Source organism: Cuculus canorus, chromosome 2 (assembly GCF_017976375.1).
Source record: "Cuculus canorus isolate bCucCan1 chromosome 2, bCucCan1.pri, whole genome shotgun sequence".
NCBI lineage: Eukaryota > Metazoa > Chordata > Aves > Cuculiformes > Cuculidae > Cuculus > Cuculus canorus.
In genome coordinates this window covers 44,906,666-44,923,903 of record NC_071402.1, presented here as the reverse complement: position 1 = coordinate 44,923,903, position 17,238 = coordinate 44,906,666, and the positions used below count along the sequence as shown (strand labels likewise).

General features: G+C 39.4%; 1 protein-coding gene across 4 annotated transcripts in view; it reads left to right on the top strand.

The window, feature by feature from the left end:
- The window catches only part of SPIDR (scaffold protein involved in DNA repair), a 209,490-nt gene that overhangs the window by 82,006 nt on the left and 110,246 nt on the right, over nt 1–17,238 (top strand). The gene's annotated exons all lie outside the window — the stretch shown is intronic.

The following is a 17,238-nucleotide window of genomic DNA, read 5'->3' as shown; positions in this document are numbered from 1 at the left end:
ACTGTATAGCATTCAGCAAAAACATCATTCAGCTAAAAAAATAGGGGGAAAAAATAAAGAAATGAGAGATTCACACTATTCTGAAGGATTTGGTAGACTTCTTTTCAGTAGTTCCGCATTATTGGTGCTGTCACTGTCTTCATTTCCCCAGGTCCCTCATCAGCACAACCTTTCTGAATTCTTCAAAATGTTTGGTTTACAGTTGTGATTTTTTTCTGAATTAGATTGCTTTCCTGATTTTAAGTGGTAGCATAAAGTGATGAGAATTCTAGTAAAGCAGCTGATTGTTGGTGACTGTAGGTTGGAAGAGCTGGTCTTCATAAAAATACAAGAGAACCTTGAACTGGGAATATTACTCCTCTTTTCACTCTTCTCCACACAAATTATAAAAGAGGAATTTTTTTTCCTTACATATTTCAGCATTCGTTACCTGAGTTTTAGCCTTCAGCTGCAGTAGAATCCTGCCTCCAGTGTTTGACCATACCCTTTTGCAAAACACTTTTTCCTGTTTTGCAAAGGTCCCTATCTGGTTTTTGTTTTCATTGATAGCTTCAAATCTTTTTTGAGTTTCCCGTTGTAACCTTTCACTTCTAAAATGCTATTTAACTCTTTTTGGAGGCAATTCAGAAATTCAGGGAAGATACTTAATCCATTGATTATTATGGCTACAGATAGGAGTATCAATAATTCAGATGTAGATAGATCAGCAGCTAAGGGAAATACAGTTGAATATTAATTAAGTCCTAGTCTGATATGAAATAAGTCATTGGTTTTTTTACCGTTCCTCACACCCCTCAAGGTACTAATGTTTGTTCTTGTTTACACTTTCCTTCAAGAGGCTTCTTTTCATGCTTTTGTTTCCCGTTTTCTTCTTGTTTCTCTCTCCTACAAACTTCCATCTTAGTTCTGTTTTTCCTCTTCAGGTTTCCTCTGTTGTTTTTAAACCACAAGGCATTGCACTTATCCTACTATATCCTTCTGTAAAGACTTTCACCTACACACTAGTTTTGGTAACAGCCAAACTGTTCGAGTTAGGGTATGATATGGTCTTCCTTCCCTCTCGCTCCATTTTTCTTTTCCTGAACAGTTGCTGTCAGCTTGCTTAGCATGTGTAAATCCCAGACCACTCCAGCTTGTTCCACGTCTGCTCTGGGAAAGATGAAATTCTGCACTGATACGATCCTTTCCAGACTACAAGCCTCTGTAAATATACTGGTGTCGTCTTCTCATTTGTTTAAATTCTAAGTTGTTCTGGACATAAAACTCATTCCTATGCAGATATAAACTGAGATTTCTTGAAAAAACTTCATGGCTGTCTTTTCCCAGAAGTATCACTTTTTATTTGCTTTTGGATTTTATTTTAGTAGGATGCACTTTTCATGTAAGCAAAAAGTTATTTCATAAAACCAGATTGTTTGGGCAGCGCATACATCTGCATTTTCAGTGTTGTTCTTCTTATCTAGTGGCTCTCAAGGCACTTTTTATAAAGACATTAGTCAATAGAGGCAAAACTGCGTTATATTTAAACTCTAGTCCCATTTTCTATCATTTTGGCATTATCTTAATGTCAGTCATCTCTGTTTACTCAAAAGAAGTGAAGCTGAATACTGTTAAACTAAATTACTGGAGGCAAGGAGGGAGATGGACTTAAAGATGGAGAGTAGTTTTGTTTTAGGTTATTATTTGGCACTTTTTGTTTGCATTAATTGGAAATTGGACTTTTACACTTAAAGGATTTCCCTTATTGCATTTCCAAGCTTCTATTCCGTTAAACTCTTCAGCATTCACAGTTCTCAAGTAGATGTATTTTCTGTTACTCTGTATTGAATTTGTACTTCTGTTGTTGGAAACAAATATTGTTTGTGTTAAAATGATTTCCTGCGTGACTAGTGTAAAAATGTAGTAACTAAATCTAATCCTGACATAGAGAAATAAGCATATTTATTTATCTTATGATATCAGAAGCAGATGGGAACAAAAAAAAAAGTACAGGCAAGGAGTACAACCCTGGAATGACCTGCCTGTACTTGGGGGACACAGCACACTGCTCATAGTCGTCCTGAATTTTGGGGTACTTGTATAGTAAGGTAGAATGGGATGAGATGGGTTGATTTAGAAGTCGATTGCTTCTGCTGCTTTAAAAGTAACATCCTGAGAGTAGAATTTCCTCATATCTTCAAAATAACACCCTACAATTATATTCTTACTTTGCTTTTTGCCTTCTGGCCAGGCAGATGAGTGAGTAGATAAGATGCAGACACACAAGCTGCTGGCTTCTGTATGTAACTGTTAGTGAGCAAAATTTGAAGGCATCATTCTCGATCCTTAGTAAAATTAGATGTATATGTATGTGTTGAGAACTCTGCACAGCTTGGTATGTGAAATGTCTCTGGCAGTTGACTGCATAAATACTTTGGGAAGCAGTGTATAGAGATTTGTTGATATATTTGTTGGTATTTGTTTGCATACAGAATCCTGTGATACTTGAACACTAGAATGCAAGCAATTTAATTAAAAAAAAATAAAATATTGACAGGAGGCTGGTTATAACAACCTTATCAACCTGGGCATTGCTGATGAGAGCGGTCCCACCAACTTCGGAGGAGCTTTGTGTCAGAGTAAGAATTTGCAGGACTGAGCCCTGATTCTTTGTAACTGAATATGGATTTCTTTGGGTCTAGTGTCTTAAGGTGCATACTTACAGTCTTAAATGAAAGGGGTTTCATGTGAAGGTTGTTGATTGCTATAGGGAAAGCAAACCCGGTAGGCTGGTTAACACTTTCAAACCTGTGTGCCGTGAAGGAAAGAGCTCAGCTGCCTGGCCTGTGAGCCATGGGATGGGAGCCTGCACTGATCGTGAGGCTATATGGAAGTATTATTGCAGTGTTGTGTCTAAATAAAGCCTATTAACTTGGATACATTGCATGAAGATGGTTGCATGTTTTGGGATGAAGCTAGTTTGTGTCTGGCCAGCTGAGAACACAACAGGTGAAAGAACTCAGCCTGGCCTGACCCTGCCTGTGCAGGCTTGCCTTTGGTTGTCTTTGCAGTACCTGAGCGATTTCTTGGATTAAGATTTTAAATGAACAACTCATAATTTTTACAAATGGAATCTGAGTCATTAAGTAGTTTTAACAGCTGGAAAAAGAAAAGCTTTTTACTGCATGTAATTAAATCAATTACTAAGTCTTTATTCACTTAACAGAAATACATATCCAGCAAAAAGTGAAGGCTGCTTGATACTGCAAAGACACGAGAGAACAGGAACGAAGGCTTCTCTGTTCCACTGATGGTGATTTCATGGCTTCAACTTGCTTGGGGTTTTTTTTTTGTTTGTTTAATTGTAAAAATTATAGAAAGAATTCGCCATATCTAACAGAAAGTGATAAGACTTGGTATTTTCAGAGACTTCAGGTTGACTTTTTCTGCTGACAGCAGGGCTTGAGGACTGGCAGTTTACTTCAGATATTCCTGCCTCCTGCTTGTAGATATGCTTACTGTTGAGTGTTCAAGATAAACTAACCTGAAGAAAATGGTGCAGATTAGAATTCTTTCCTTACCATTAAATTTAACAACTTTGAAATATTTTTCATGTATGTCAATAATAATACAGTTGCTGGCAATAGCAATATAAACCGCAGATCATGTTTGGTTTGGACAGGCTCAGAAATCAATCCATACCTATTGAATGAGATGATATGGTACAAAACCCCTAGTTCAAGATGTTCACACACTACTAATAACTGGAGGGCTGGGATGGTATGAAGGAGACAGAGTGACTTTGTGTTCTGTTCTTACACTGCCTGTGAGTGTGGGCCATTCTGCACTGCAGAAGGCAGGATCCTTGGCTGGGCAGCCACTGTTCCCTCTGCAACTTCTCTGCACTTAAAAAAAAGGTGGAAAAAAAAAAAGAGAGTTTATTTTAGGAAGTCAATATGGTAAGTATATAAAACACTTAACACTGTGACATCAACAAGCGACTTCAAAGTTGTTCTGTAGTTCCTCTTAACCTATGAAACCACAGGGGATCATAATTACTCGGCTTTGAAAGTGTTCCAGTGCCTGGTGAGTGTTTAATGTGGACTTCTTATTTCTTCTTGCATTGCACTAGATTAGGTCTCTCCTCAAAGACGTTTTGAAGAGTTTGAATTATTTATGGCCAAGGAGATTTCACTCAAAACATTGCTGCAGATCGGTTGATGTACAGTGATGAGACCTTGTATTCTCAAGTCCTTTAAGGTGGGCCAGTGATGGAAATTGCTGTAGAAATATGCAAACAAGCTTTGAACAAGTTTATGTATGGGAAGCAATCTAGCTTTACAGACTTACATATTCTTCTACTTTAGAATTATCCTGGATACGCCATAGGCTATGCGTTGGCTCACTAACAGGACTTATGAGAAATAGTTATGCTACTGTGATTTTTGCATTGTCTTACTTATAGTGCCCTTCCAGTACCTGAAGGGGTCCTACAGGAAAGCTGGAGAGGGGCTATTCGTAAAGGCTTGTGGGGATAGGACCAGGGGGAATGGGTATAAACCGGAGAGGGGCAGATTTAGGCTAGACATTAGGAAGAATTTCTTCACTATGAGAGTGGTGAGACACTGGCACAGGTTGCCCAGGGAGGCTGTGGATGCCCCATCCCTGGAAGTGTTCAAGGCCAGGTTGGATGGGGCCTTGGGCAACCTGATCTGTTGGGACGTGTCCCTGCCCACGGCAGGGGGCTTGGAACTGCATGATCTTTAAGGTCCCTTCCAACCCTAACTATTCTGTGATACTTAATACACTGTCTTACATTATATGGTCTTACATAATCTTGGTGAGCAATAAGATTATCAACACAGGGAACTAACATGAAACAGGTGTTTTGAAGTAGCGTGTCTGGTGTTAAAAGAGGATTTACCTTCCATTTGATGAAGACAGAGACTTTTTATCACTGTTGCTCTCACCAGTCAAGGGAAGCATTAAAGAACAGTGTTACAGAATACCTCACTGTCATAGGAGGGATCATGTGAAAGTAGGATCTGGGGCTTCATATATTAATGAAATGCAGAAGTGACCTACTGCTGCTCTGTAAGATGGAAAACATCTATATCCTTTAAAATTGTCTCATTCCACGAAGGTAAAATACAAGTATGAATTAAAGAGCTATATGGAACATCTTTTGCATAAATTCAGTTTCTCTACTTACTCTAGAGAGAGGCAGCTTCTTTGAGCACTTGATTGATCAGGGGACAAAACTGATCTATGTTCAACATCTGCCTTTGATGAAATTGAAGCATTTATACATACGTGGCTATATATATACACATGCATAAATATATATATACACACATGTGCATATATAAATATTCAAACAGATGGAAAAGAGGGGGGAAAAAGATCACCAGTCAGATCACTCCCATCAGGAAGCTGTTAGCCCTGCCTTTACATTCTTTCTTTGAAGATGTTACAATAGGAGAGTGGGAGAATCCTGATAAGAGGGACTCACTCAGAAGATAAAATTCTACAAAATTTCAGAGCTGTAAAGCCAGTGTGGGCACTATTTCTAAAGTACATATCGGAATGGCCTTGGAGCCAAAGATCAGATCATATCATCTGCTTGGAATTGCTTCTCAGAGATGATGCAGTTGTGGAAACTGAAGCTCGTTTCGGAAGAAACTGAAGTGGATGCAGGCTTCTTCAGATGTTTATATTTTTTTTTGTTAGGATATACATTTTCTAGTGCAATCACTTCAAAAGAGACAAGTTATCTTTTGAGAACAGGAATACATATACTTTTTGGGAACTGAAAGTTGTCTCTAACAAGCTTTTAATATAATTTCTTCAATACTTCTGTTGCTTTTTCCATTTTGACAGAGGATTTTACTAATTTTTATATATTTTAATATAATTTTAAAAATAAATCTAATTTTTTTTCTCCCTCCCCTCATGTAAGAGGGAGAAAGTTGTATCTGTAGAGCTCAGGTATACCTTATTTTATTTTCTCTAGCTAAAGAGATTAAGCCATTAGTATTATTTCTGTTTGCATGTAAAAAATCGAAATACCACCACGTCTTAGTAACCAAATCAATGAATAATTGTGTTCCTTCATAGGTGAATGACATAATTGGAAAAATACAGAATTACAAAGCTTTGATTCCAAGAGGAGAACAAGTCACTTGTGCTTTCTCTGTGATTTGTCACGACCACCTGAAGCAACAGATACCTGGTATTTTGGATGTGGGCTTCATGTAATATAGTAACACAATCACCCTCGTGAAGTGAAATAGACTTGTTTATTTTTATAAATGGCATAGATAGATGTATTATATGAATGTCAGACATAAAATGTTAGTACTTTGAAAAACAAGGATGAAAGAACTCTCTCTGAAAAGGCTTTTCCATGGAAAAAAGAATGGGGAAGATGGGAGCCTTAAGATTTTAAGTCCAGAGTGCTGTAGAAGATTAAAACTGGATTTTCAAACATGACTGTCTTGTTTCTGAGCTAACAGCGGATGGTGTCTTGATGCTGAAAAAAGGGACATCCCCTTACTGTATTGTAGCAATGAAGTGCTGGGTTTTATTGATATGTTTGTTTGCTTTCAGCCAAATGAGAGGGGTCAGAAGCAAGCGGTGTGTTTGCAAAGCAGCAGCTTGGGTTTTAGATCAAGGTCGAAATGCATTGTTGTCAGCACAAAAACCACCAGCAGGGGTAGAATACGTCTCTCTGGCCAGATGGATGCCTGGATTGGGTACATACCGTCAGTTGTCAGCTTCTGGCTCATGCAAGCAGCAAGGGCTACCCAGGCAGCTTGCACTGAGCTCGCCTAGAAAGAACCATTGTGCTCCAGAGAAAGCCTCCACTGGGATGACTTTCTTCAATATGGGCTGTTTCACTTGTGAAAATAAAGAGGTGTAGAAAAGAGGCAGTGAGCGTAAATAGCCTGGATTGTGCTGGGGATGTGAGGGGTGGTTTTCTACATTTTTGTTAAATATGGACTGATAGTGGTGCCCAGTTAATGGGAAAAATCTTATCACCTCACTGTGGTGCTTATATCTCGGGGAATTAGCATACATTTGAGACCATGGGGTTTAGGAACAGAAGTGGAAAATTATGTTTCAAACGTCCATTCCTTACAGTCAGTGCTGTTGTTTACATTTGAATTCTTAAGTTACTGAAAAAATATTCAGTGAGAATGAAAATTTCCTATCTTAATAAACACAAAATATAGACATCCTGAAAATCGAATAATGTGTGCTTTTTTTTTCCTAATGAAAGGTCTGTACTTGAAACTTTCCAGCTTTTATAAGTGAGGAAATTCCAAGCATTTTGTAGTGACAGATACTGTTAGTGGGTAGTTGTCCACTGACGTCAAAACCAGAGGATGGTGAACAGCTTTGTTCAAGTCAACGAAAAATGTACGGTCTTGGATAAACTCTGCGTTAGCAACGGAGCTATCCATGATATACGAGCAGCTTCACACGAGTTCCCATGTGCATTCAATCCAATGCTAAATTCCAGATCTTGTTTAATGAGCAACTGATGGAGCCAAGACCTGGCACTGCGCAAAACCCTGCTGTCCGCTTTATCCAGTCATGAAGGAAAAACAAGCTAAATAAGTTCAGATGAACAAGTTCAGAATTACTGCAAGGTTATTAAAAAGTTGTGATTTGTATTCCTCTGCTAATGTTTATGACTAACACATTTGGGACATGTAAAACAATACTTAATTTGTAAAAAGAATGTGTGCCAAAATTCCTGCAGTAGTTTAACCACTAAAGAGCAAGTTTTGACTGTGTGAATGAGTTTGTTTAAATGTTTAAGATGATCAGTAACCAGCTAATCATTTTTTTAAATCACATTTTGAAAAATTATTATTTCTTCTTGTTGGATTGCTGTTCAGCACTTTTGTTTTGTGAAATATAATGTATTTCCTTAGCTTATTGTGGAGAAACAATTTTAAAGACAAGTGCCCTTCTCTTTAGCAGGTGTGATTTGCTACTCTAACAGTAGGTGTGTACTTAGGGTAAGATTTTTACATGCAGTTCTGTATGCAGATAAGTTGGGCTTTGAATATACTGAATATTTAAAACCACAGTGAGTTTTGATGCTAAACATGCTTGTGTCCCCAGACAATTTTGTGTGGGCAAAGAGATGGATAAAATGTGAGTTCACCAAATTGTCATGACTGGTGGTTCCCTTCACCATGAAGTTATGCTTTCTCAGATGACTCCTCTTAAATATCATGTGTCAGTGTAGGTAAGCAAAAGTTAATTACTGCATCCTTAGCAGAAATAATAATTAGCCTCCCAAGTATTTTGAAAGGGGAATGTTGCTTTAAAATATTTGAAAAATTTGGAATGTTGTTACCCAAAATGCAGTATTTAAAACAGCTCTGCTACCCTGGGGTGTTGGGGGAAGGAGGGGAACAAATTTTGCTGTTACTTCTACCAAGCAGATTTCCTTCCTTTCAGTAAAAGCTCGTGGAATAAATGCCCGTGGTTTTATGTATTTTTGGCAGCAAGAACATAACCTGGTGTATAAAACTGTTCAGCTGTGAAACATTCAGCGCAGCTTTTTGTGTGTTTGGGGAAACTCCTCTTCCTACCAATCTTCTGAGTCAACATTAACCATGCAGATTGTGATGTATTACTTCTCTCTGAGTGGTACGCTCCTTTGACAGCATCCTGAGATGTCTTGGAAGAGTATTTCTGTTGTTACTGTCCCAGTACAGCCTTCTGGCAGGCCAAGTTTCTCCTGGCCAAAGTATCAGAACAGTATCCATGACACTAGAAGTGGTGTACAGCCATTGATTTTACCTTTGAGGGATTCACTCTGTGTTTTGAAAGCCAAATGACTGATGTGGCTCCAAAAAAAGAAATCATACTTGGCAGTATGTGGGAGGAGGGTTTTGTGCATGGGTGAGTTTTATAAGGGGCATTTGTTGCCTCTATTTAACCTCTTTAGACTCCTGGAATGATACCTCTTGTCTCTCTACTTGCTAAGAGTTAAGAAGCCTAGTGAACTTTGCTGTGGATGTTTCTGACTTCGAAGGTTCTTTATCTCTGCCTTTCTTAAGTCTTGGATTAATATTTTTTAATAAGGGGCAGTGTGTTTGTGGTAGAGCAGATCACGATGATGGGCTTTGTACATAGTCTCTACAGTCCTTGACTGGTGTAGAAGATAGGACTGCGTGTCCACTTTGAAACTGCTGCTTCTGTTCACAGTGCATCTGTTACTGCAAACTCAAGTCTGTCAGCATCTTCAGCTAATACCTTGTAATTTCAACTGAGGCTGTGAAGAATTTCCCACTTTTGCCATCTCCAAAGTACTGGTGGGATAGACGTTTAGATAACTTCATAACTACTCTGAAAAAAGCTGGCAGAATATCTGCTGGAATGCTGCATGCTGCAACACAGTGAAAGCACTGAACCTGAGAACTCTTTAGTTTCAGCACAAGACCATAAACTGCATTGATTTTATTTGTGTTTTAATTTGTCTTCCCATCGTGGCACAGCATGTCTGCCTCTTGTGTTTCCTGGAAACAAATCACTCCTCTGAGCTGAGGTTCATTTTTGAGAAATGTGGGCAGTGCAACTGTGTGAGACTTGTGTGTTGCATTTGTGCCTTACCAAGTACTGCTCGTCTTCTGGTTCTCCGAGCTTGCCATAAATATTAATGTAATGGAGCTGGTACTGTTTTATGCATTGTGAATATACAGATTGAGGAAGAGATAAATTTTGTTGATATGAGACTTTGCTGGAACTTACAGGATTTAGTTTTAAAGAAGCCCAGATTTACAGTATCTGTATGTCATAGTTGTTCTTCAAATTATTTGAAAACTTAGGATTCAAAATTAGGATTGTTCTTTATTATCTTCCCAAATATTTCTTACCTTCCATCTCTGACACAGAAATAAATAAGCTGCCCGCTATTTTCTTTGTCTTTTTGCAGCCTCCTTTGGCTGATACTCATGGCTTGCAGTTCGAGAAGCTGTGTATGAGGTGATTTTTGCTGGGAGATATTTGTCTCTAGGGGTTGACTTTGTAATCTTGCTGTGTAGCAAGCAGCCGTTTGCTTGCTATACCTTGAAATTGCCCTTGGCACCAGCTCAGCTTAGAGGAGAAAACAAGGGGGAGAAATTATTTCAAAAACCTAAATATAAATGACACCTTTTCAGTTGAGCATCAGTCCTCAAAAATCAGGAAATTAAAGTCATCTCTGAAGTGACCAGCAACCAAGGGCAATTCTCAAGGCTTAGGTGGACTGCTCTAGAAGTTCATGTGATATGTTGATGTTTGTTTTTAGAATGGGTTTGGGTTTGGGTATAGCTAGCAAATGGCTCCCTGCTACACATTTATTAGTTAATACGTCAAATATATTGTTAGCTGTAGTTTGTTTATTTAACTATTGTCAGAATGCTATTGCTTTATTAACTACATGTGTTCTGGACAGTATGGGAGACAATACGCCCTGCAAGTTTGCAAGACAAAATCCAGCCTTACTGTATAACCTCTTCAGATGTTTATACTTTTATAAAATGCATATATTGACATGTCTAAATAGTGCATTATGAAAATGTAGAATCACGTGGTTTGTTATCACTCTTCACTGAAACTGGGCATGATCGTAATCAAATGCCTTAGGGCTGGAGTCTGGAACGAGAAGTCCTCAGGCTGGATATTAAGAGTGCGCTATGCTTTTCCCCTTCCGTTCTGCTTTGGCTTTCCTGAGCTTCCTAAGAATATCCAAAATATCATAGGATATTTTGGAAGTGACACAAGCAGTCACACTGGTGATGCATTCAATACTATCTTTACTGTGTGGTGAAGAATGCTTTGCCTTTGGTGTCCTGCACTCCTTATCCCTTGGTTGTACCAGACCAGTTGTTCTTGGGACTGGGCTGTACACTGAATCAATTAAATCATTTGCTTTGAAAATAAAACATTTCCAGTCAGGATTGTTGAGCAATATGGTTTGCTGTGTGGTCTTGCTGTGGCACCAAAGACCCAACAGAGCAGGCATGCAGGTGGGTGAGGGGCCAGAGCTGAACCTGGGCCAGCAGGTCGAGGGAGGTGATTCTGCCACTCTTGTGGGACCCCACCTGGAGTACTGTGTCCAGTTCAGGAATCCCCAACATAAGAATGATGTGGAGCTGTTGGAATGGGTCCAGAGGAGGGCTACGAAGATGATCAGAGGGCTGGAGCACCTCCCATACGAGGACACGCTGAGAGAATTGGGATTGCTCAGCCTGGAGGAGAGAAGGCTCCAAGAAGACCTTATAGCAGCCTTCCAGTACCTGAAGGGGGCTACAAGAAAGCTGGGTAGGGACTTTTTACAAGGGCATGTATTGATTGCTCAGGGGCATGGTTTAGTGGTTGATAGGAATGGTTGGACTTGATGATCCTGAAGGTCATTTCCAATCTAGAGATTCTGTGATAAGCTGAAGGGGAACAGCTTTAAATTGGAAGGGGGAAGATATAGACTAGGCATTAGGAAGAAATCCTTCACAATGAGAGTGCTGAGGCACTGGAATAGGTTGCCCAGGGAAGGTGTGGATGGCCAGGGAAGCCCTGGAAGTGTTCAAGGTCAGGTTGGATGAGGTCCTAAGCAGCCTGGTCTGGTGGGAGGTGTCCCTGCCCATGGCAGGTGGGTTGGAACTGGGTGATCTTTAAGGTCCTTCCAAACCCAAACCATTCTATGCTTCTAACCTTGCAGCATTACAGGTCACATTGTGAACATTGTATAGAGACATCTATTTCTCTTGGATAAATCCCTGCCATCAGGAATCACTTTACACAGCACAGCGGTGGGAAAACGCTTTTCCAGGTTGCATGTCCATAGTGATTCCCTGGGGTAGTGGAAGTTCCCCTGGTGGCAGATCCATCCATCCCTGCCCCCTTCTCCCAGGCTGGGTGCCCCAGCACCCGCAGCAACCCATGGCCCTGCCCTGCCCTTCCCTTCCCACCAGCTGCGGAAGGCGGCAATGCTGTCAGTGGGAGCACAGGTAGAACTGCTCCTGGGTGACTGATCCCTCCCAGACAGCCTCGGGGCTTATTTGTCCAGAACTTTTTCTGACATCAGTTTCATGTCCGTGAAGTAAGAGCCAGCGAAAAGGGGATTTCTTTGGGTTTGCATGCCATTACTTTTTCACAATGTTTAATAAGTCAGTGCATTATCTGTTCTGAATGTGCATGAGGCAGTCACTGCACTGTTTACACAAATTCCTCCACCATAAAGCTGAAGAAGGCTGTGTGCCATTTAGTTTAACACTCTTAAAGGCTTCTCCATACTGCTTGTAATTGACCTTGCTTACTGACAAACCGTCCTCCACCTCCAGTGCGAAACTGAGCTCCTCAAGGGTGATTTCTGCAAAACAACTGTAAATTTATCTGAAACCCACTGTAATTTTCTATATTCCTCCCCCAAGACATTTACAAACTTTGCTTTGAAGTGAGCTTGCCAGGGGAAAAACGGAGAACTTCCCTGCATGCCACAGGTTTTGTTAAGAGCTACCTCCTGGCAATGACAGGCTTTTAAGCTGTTGAAAGCCTAAGAGACCTCTTGTGGGGTTGGTGAGCATGTTTTTCTGCTCTTTTCATATTTCAGCTAATTCTTTGAATCTTTGTAACTGCTTCAAATGATCCTCTTCAAGACTTCGTCTCTTGTGATTTTTAACATTTTCTTCTGTCTAATGCCAATTCTTAACCCTGGAGGGAAAGTACTGAAGTTTTTGGGTTGTGTTATCCTGTTCCTTTCCTCTTGACTCTCGTCTCTTGATTCTGCTGTGATACATCCATCATTGATTTTAAATTATTGTGGAACCTTTCAAGGTGTTTGATTACTGGATTCACCTCTCGCTCTGTGTAACTTACAAGCCTTTCTGACAAGACATAATGGATTTCATCCATTTAAGAGGTCAAATGGGGCAGACCCCACAAATTTGTGATGTACTTTATGGCAAGCAGAGAGCAAATAGGATGACTTTACTTTGTAATCCTCCACCCTTCTACTTACCTTTATTTGCAACATGGATGACAATTTTTGTTGGATTTCTTATCTAGTTACTTGTTTTTCATAAGGAAGGAAGGCAGAGGTTAGGTGCCCAATGCTGTACTATTTCTAGTTTAAATAATCAGTCTGTAAAGTTCCGTGTGTGTGTGTGTGTGTGTGTGTGTCATTCCCGACTGCTGTATTTCTTGGGGATGCTACTCATTGCATTAAATATACAGCAAAGGCTTCTGGTACTGCTTTGGTCTCTGTTAAACAGAGATTGTTTTGGTTTTGCAGGGTAGCAAAATCTGTTGCTGTATGGATACTTTGCTTTTCGTTCTGTTGTGCAAATAGTCAAGCAGTTGTCCACGGGAAACCTGGTTAGTGGCTTCTTAGTATTACAAAACAGTAAAGAGAAAACAGGGTTTTGAGCAGTTTGTCTGGCAGGATCTTCTACTCTGTCTCTCCAAATCAAAAGACAAGCCAGTGGAAAGCTTTGGTTTTGAGAAACCTGTTATGCTGAGATGTGTGGGAGATTTTTCCTTTTCAAAATTGAAACTGGAAAACAGATAATCCCCTTCAAAGAGGAAATTATTTAGGATATGGTGGGCTATTACCACTGTAATTTTTATAATTATTTCTTTTTGTAGTAATTGCAGTATCAGTCTTATTACTTTAATGATAAAGTGAATATGAAGAAATACTACATATTGGGACTATCCATTGGACTTTTCTTTCTTTTAACACTGCTAAGTAATTCAGGCTCGTACTATTGTGACAATAACAATAATATGGCTCTAAGCAGTAAAGCTGAACAAATTGAGACAAAAGCTTCATAATCAGAAAAATTTCATATTGACATAGATGCTATATAAATATAAATTGTGGAAATAAAGACATTTAGATTTTTTGTTTTCTCTTTCCAAACCAAAGGGAAATAAGGGACCTCCCTGTAATTTCAGAGCATTGTTAACAAGCTCTCATAGCTATTAGGAGCCTGAAACAGTAAACGGCTTAGTAGCAACATAATTATATCGATATACCTAACATCAAAATAACGCCCAAAATCTATCTACAGATGCTTCCATTTTACATTACAAAAGTTGATTTCTGAAATCTCTTTGCCCAAAACAAACTTTTAATGGAACAGCTTAATGATTTGACCTCAGATCCAGACATCTTTTTTTTTTTTTAATGTAAATACAAATACCAAGGGAATTAACTTGGAATTCACCCAGTGGATAAAGTTCTGTAGGTAGATGTTGCTTTAAGTGCAGTCGGCATGCTGTCTCCTGTGTGCTGTTGTCCTCTTGCTCAAGCGTGTGTCGTCTCTTGCCATCTCTCAGTGTGAGGGATAGTTCACCCTCAGGAAGTTTGGTTTAGATAAGTATCTGAAATTTTTTGGGTACCGAAATCTGGAATGCTGCGGCGAAATCTGTTGAGCATGGCTCTCAGATCTGAGTCAGCAACAGGGCTGGACCTGCTCCTGTTGTTCAGCACTTCCACTGCCAGGTCCAGCCAGCAGCAGAAAACAGAGACACGTGAAAAGAAGAACCAGAGGAAAAAGGAGGGTGCATACTATGAAGTATGAGAAGTAGAGACTTCAAAACAGAGTCTGTGTAGATTGCGTGTGAAGGTGAGAAGCTGTGAAGAAATCACCACTTTCTCCCAGTACCAACCTTCCGAAACCTCTGTGGGAGTTCTGGTTCTCAAGGGTCTCTGCTCCTAGCCGTGGGTAAACAGGGCTGTGTACTGTTAACAGCTGGCCTCTGGGCTGTTTCACTTACCAGATGTAAAAGCAAATCTATGAAATTAAGAGGTTTTTTCCCCTACTTCTGTTTCTTTGCAGCTAGATGTATTTCAGGTGTTTACAGGGCACACTGTTCTTAATGAAAATTTTAATCTTGATGGAAACCAGTTACTCACTCAAACAGATGGTAGTCCAAGCGAAAGAGTATGGAAGAGTAACCAGGAGAGAGTCAACATCTTTTTCTCACTGATCTCTGGGTATTATTGAATTTTCTGATCTCTTTCTTTACAGTCATTGTTTTCTAAACATTGTTGCTCTTGAATGAATCCCTTTTTTCTGTAAGTGCAGAAAACAAAGTTACTTCTCCCTCTTAGAAGTCCAGTAAACTGTTGTGGGTTTGCCAGTTGGTAGCAAATACGTATCACTCATGACTCTGTATTAGTCTGCGTTCCTCTTTTGGTGAAAAATAATCATGTCATGAAAATAGTTTTAGTCTTCTGACGCTGAATTTCCAATCTAGTGTCCACATAATCTGTCCCTGGCAGATGGAGACCAATTCCCTTGCCATGTATTTACCAGGAGCATGTTGGCTGTGACTATATGGTGGTGCATGCTTGATACGAGGCTCATGACTCACAGGTTCTTGAGGAGGCCTCCTGAAGCACGCATGAAGCTTAATTCTGTGTACCGTGCATAGAAGGAAGTTCTCACTGTGACTTCATTCATGCTTTTGGCATCTCAACGTTATTCCTGGTAATAAAAGTATAATAGAGTGAATAAGCAGCTAAAACGCAGGAGGGGAGAAGCTTTGGGGAAGCTGAGAACACACCCCAGCTCTCATCACTTGTGTATGCTGTGCCCATTCTAATCCCCATCCAGACTTCAATACAAGGGATTAAATAGTCAAACATTTTAAAATGCATCTTTCAGTTCTAAAGTCAGCTTTTTAGAGTGACCTAGTATGATTTGCATGTATTTACATTTTGATAAAGTGAAGTTTATTTAAAAAAAGATCAATTCTGAAGAAAAAAGGGAGAATTTCTATATCCCTACTCTGTAGCTGAAAAAACTCCTGTATATCTATCTCTGATACAGGAAGTAAAAAGTAGAAAATGGAGAAAAAAATGTCAAGAATCAAAGAGTATACAATGTTCTTCAGTGGCTGCAGACCACCTTAGCTTGTGCATAATTTTAGAATATACGGAGGACGTATTTCACTTTCCTTTTAGCTTAGAAAATCGGCAATTTCTACTGAGCCATTACTTTATTTTATTTAGGCAGTAGAATATTTTTCTTATATTTTCTCCTGCTTCTGTTTTTCAGTGATTGAAACTTCTTTCACTTTCCATTTCTCTCATTTTGTTGCAAAATATGGGAAAAAAAGGTTTTATTTTTAATAGTCATGTATACTGATGACTGTTTGTTGACATCAGTGAACTTCAGTTAAATTTATATACGTATATATAAAAGCTGTATAAAAGCAGAGATCAGCTGTTTTCTCTCAATAGCCACTGGCAGCAGTGGCTGCAGGAAGCTGCCTGGTGCTTTTCCCGGTGCCCATCAAGTTTTATAAAATAAAATTAATGAGTCATCTTGACACATTTTCCAACAATACCAAATTGTGAGCTGTGGAGACGAACGGGAAAAAGGTAGTTTGGGGTTTTCTAGCTGGTCAGATGTGGCCAGCTAGTGTAACCAATGTTTATAGACTTCTTACCAGGACAGCAATATGTTTACTTAGCATGCGGTTCTTCAGAGAGCAGGTTTCCTTAAAAAAAAGTCATAGAGAGCATGAGGTTGGTCAGGGAGTGGACATATTTGTTTGACCTTTTAGTAACAAGTCCCCACATTAGGATAAAACCCAAACATGTTTGATTTCTTAAATTGCCATGATGGGAGTAAGAAGCCGGGGAACTGGGACTAACAGACCACCTGTGGGTTTTGGAGCTATCTGGGTCTTGCTTTGTTAAAGCTGAAGAGATAGAATAACCTTAACAGCACATAGTTAATTAATTACCATAAATGTTGAAGACGATACAACTGTCTTGCTTAGTGTTCCCAGAACTTCATTTTTTTCATTGTGGTCAGTCAACATTAAGAAATTTATATTTATTATTTAAATATTTGGGGGGAAAATGATACATGTGAACACTTTACTACCACCAGTCATACTCTTTAGCTAATCGGAGTGAGTTTTGGCTTCCTTTTATAATCCCTAGAAAATACTGTTTAAGCTAACATCCATGTGTTAGGGTTTTGTTGGTTTTGGAGTGATGAAATTATGTATTTTAAACTTTTTGTTATATGATTAGAGACATGTGAAATAGGAAAGTGTTTCTCAAAGAGCTCTTTCTTTACATCCTCTGGCAACGAAGGTTTTTCCATATTCACTTTTTTTCATATTCCTTAACCTACTTTCCTCCTCCCTTGGTATGGGGAAACTCTTCTTCAGCTCTATCGTGGATCTGGTAACAGCTGCTGTTTCTTTTTACTCATCACTGTGTTTGGTACA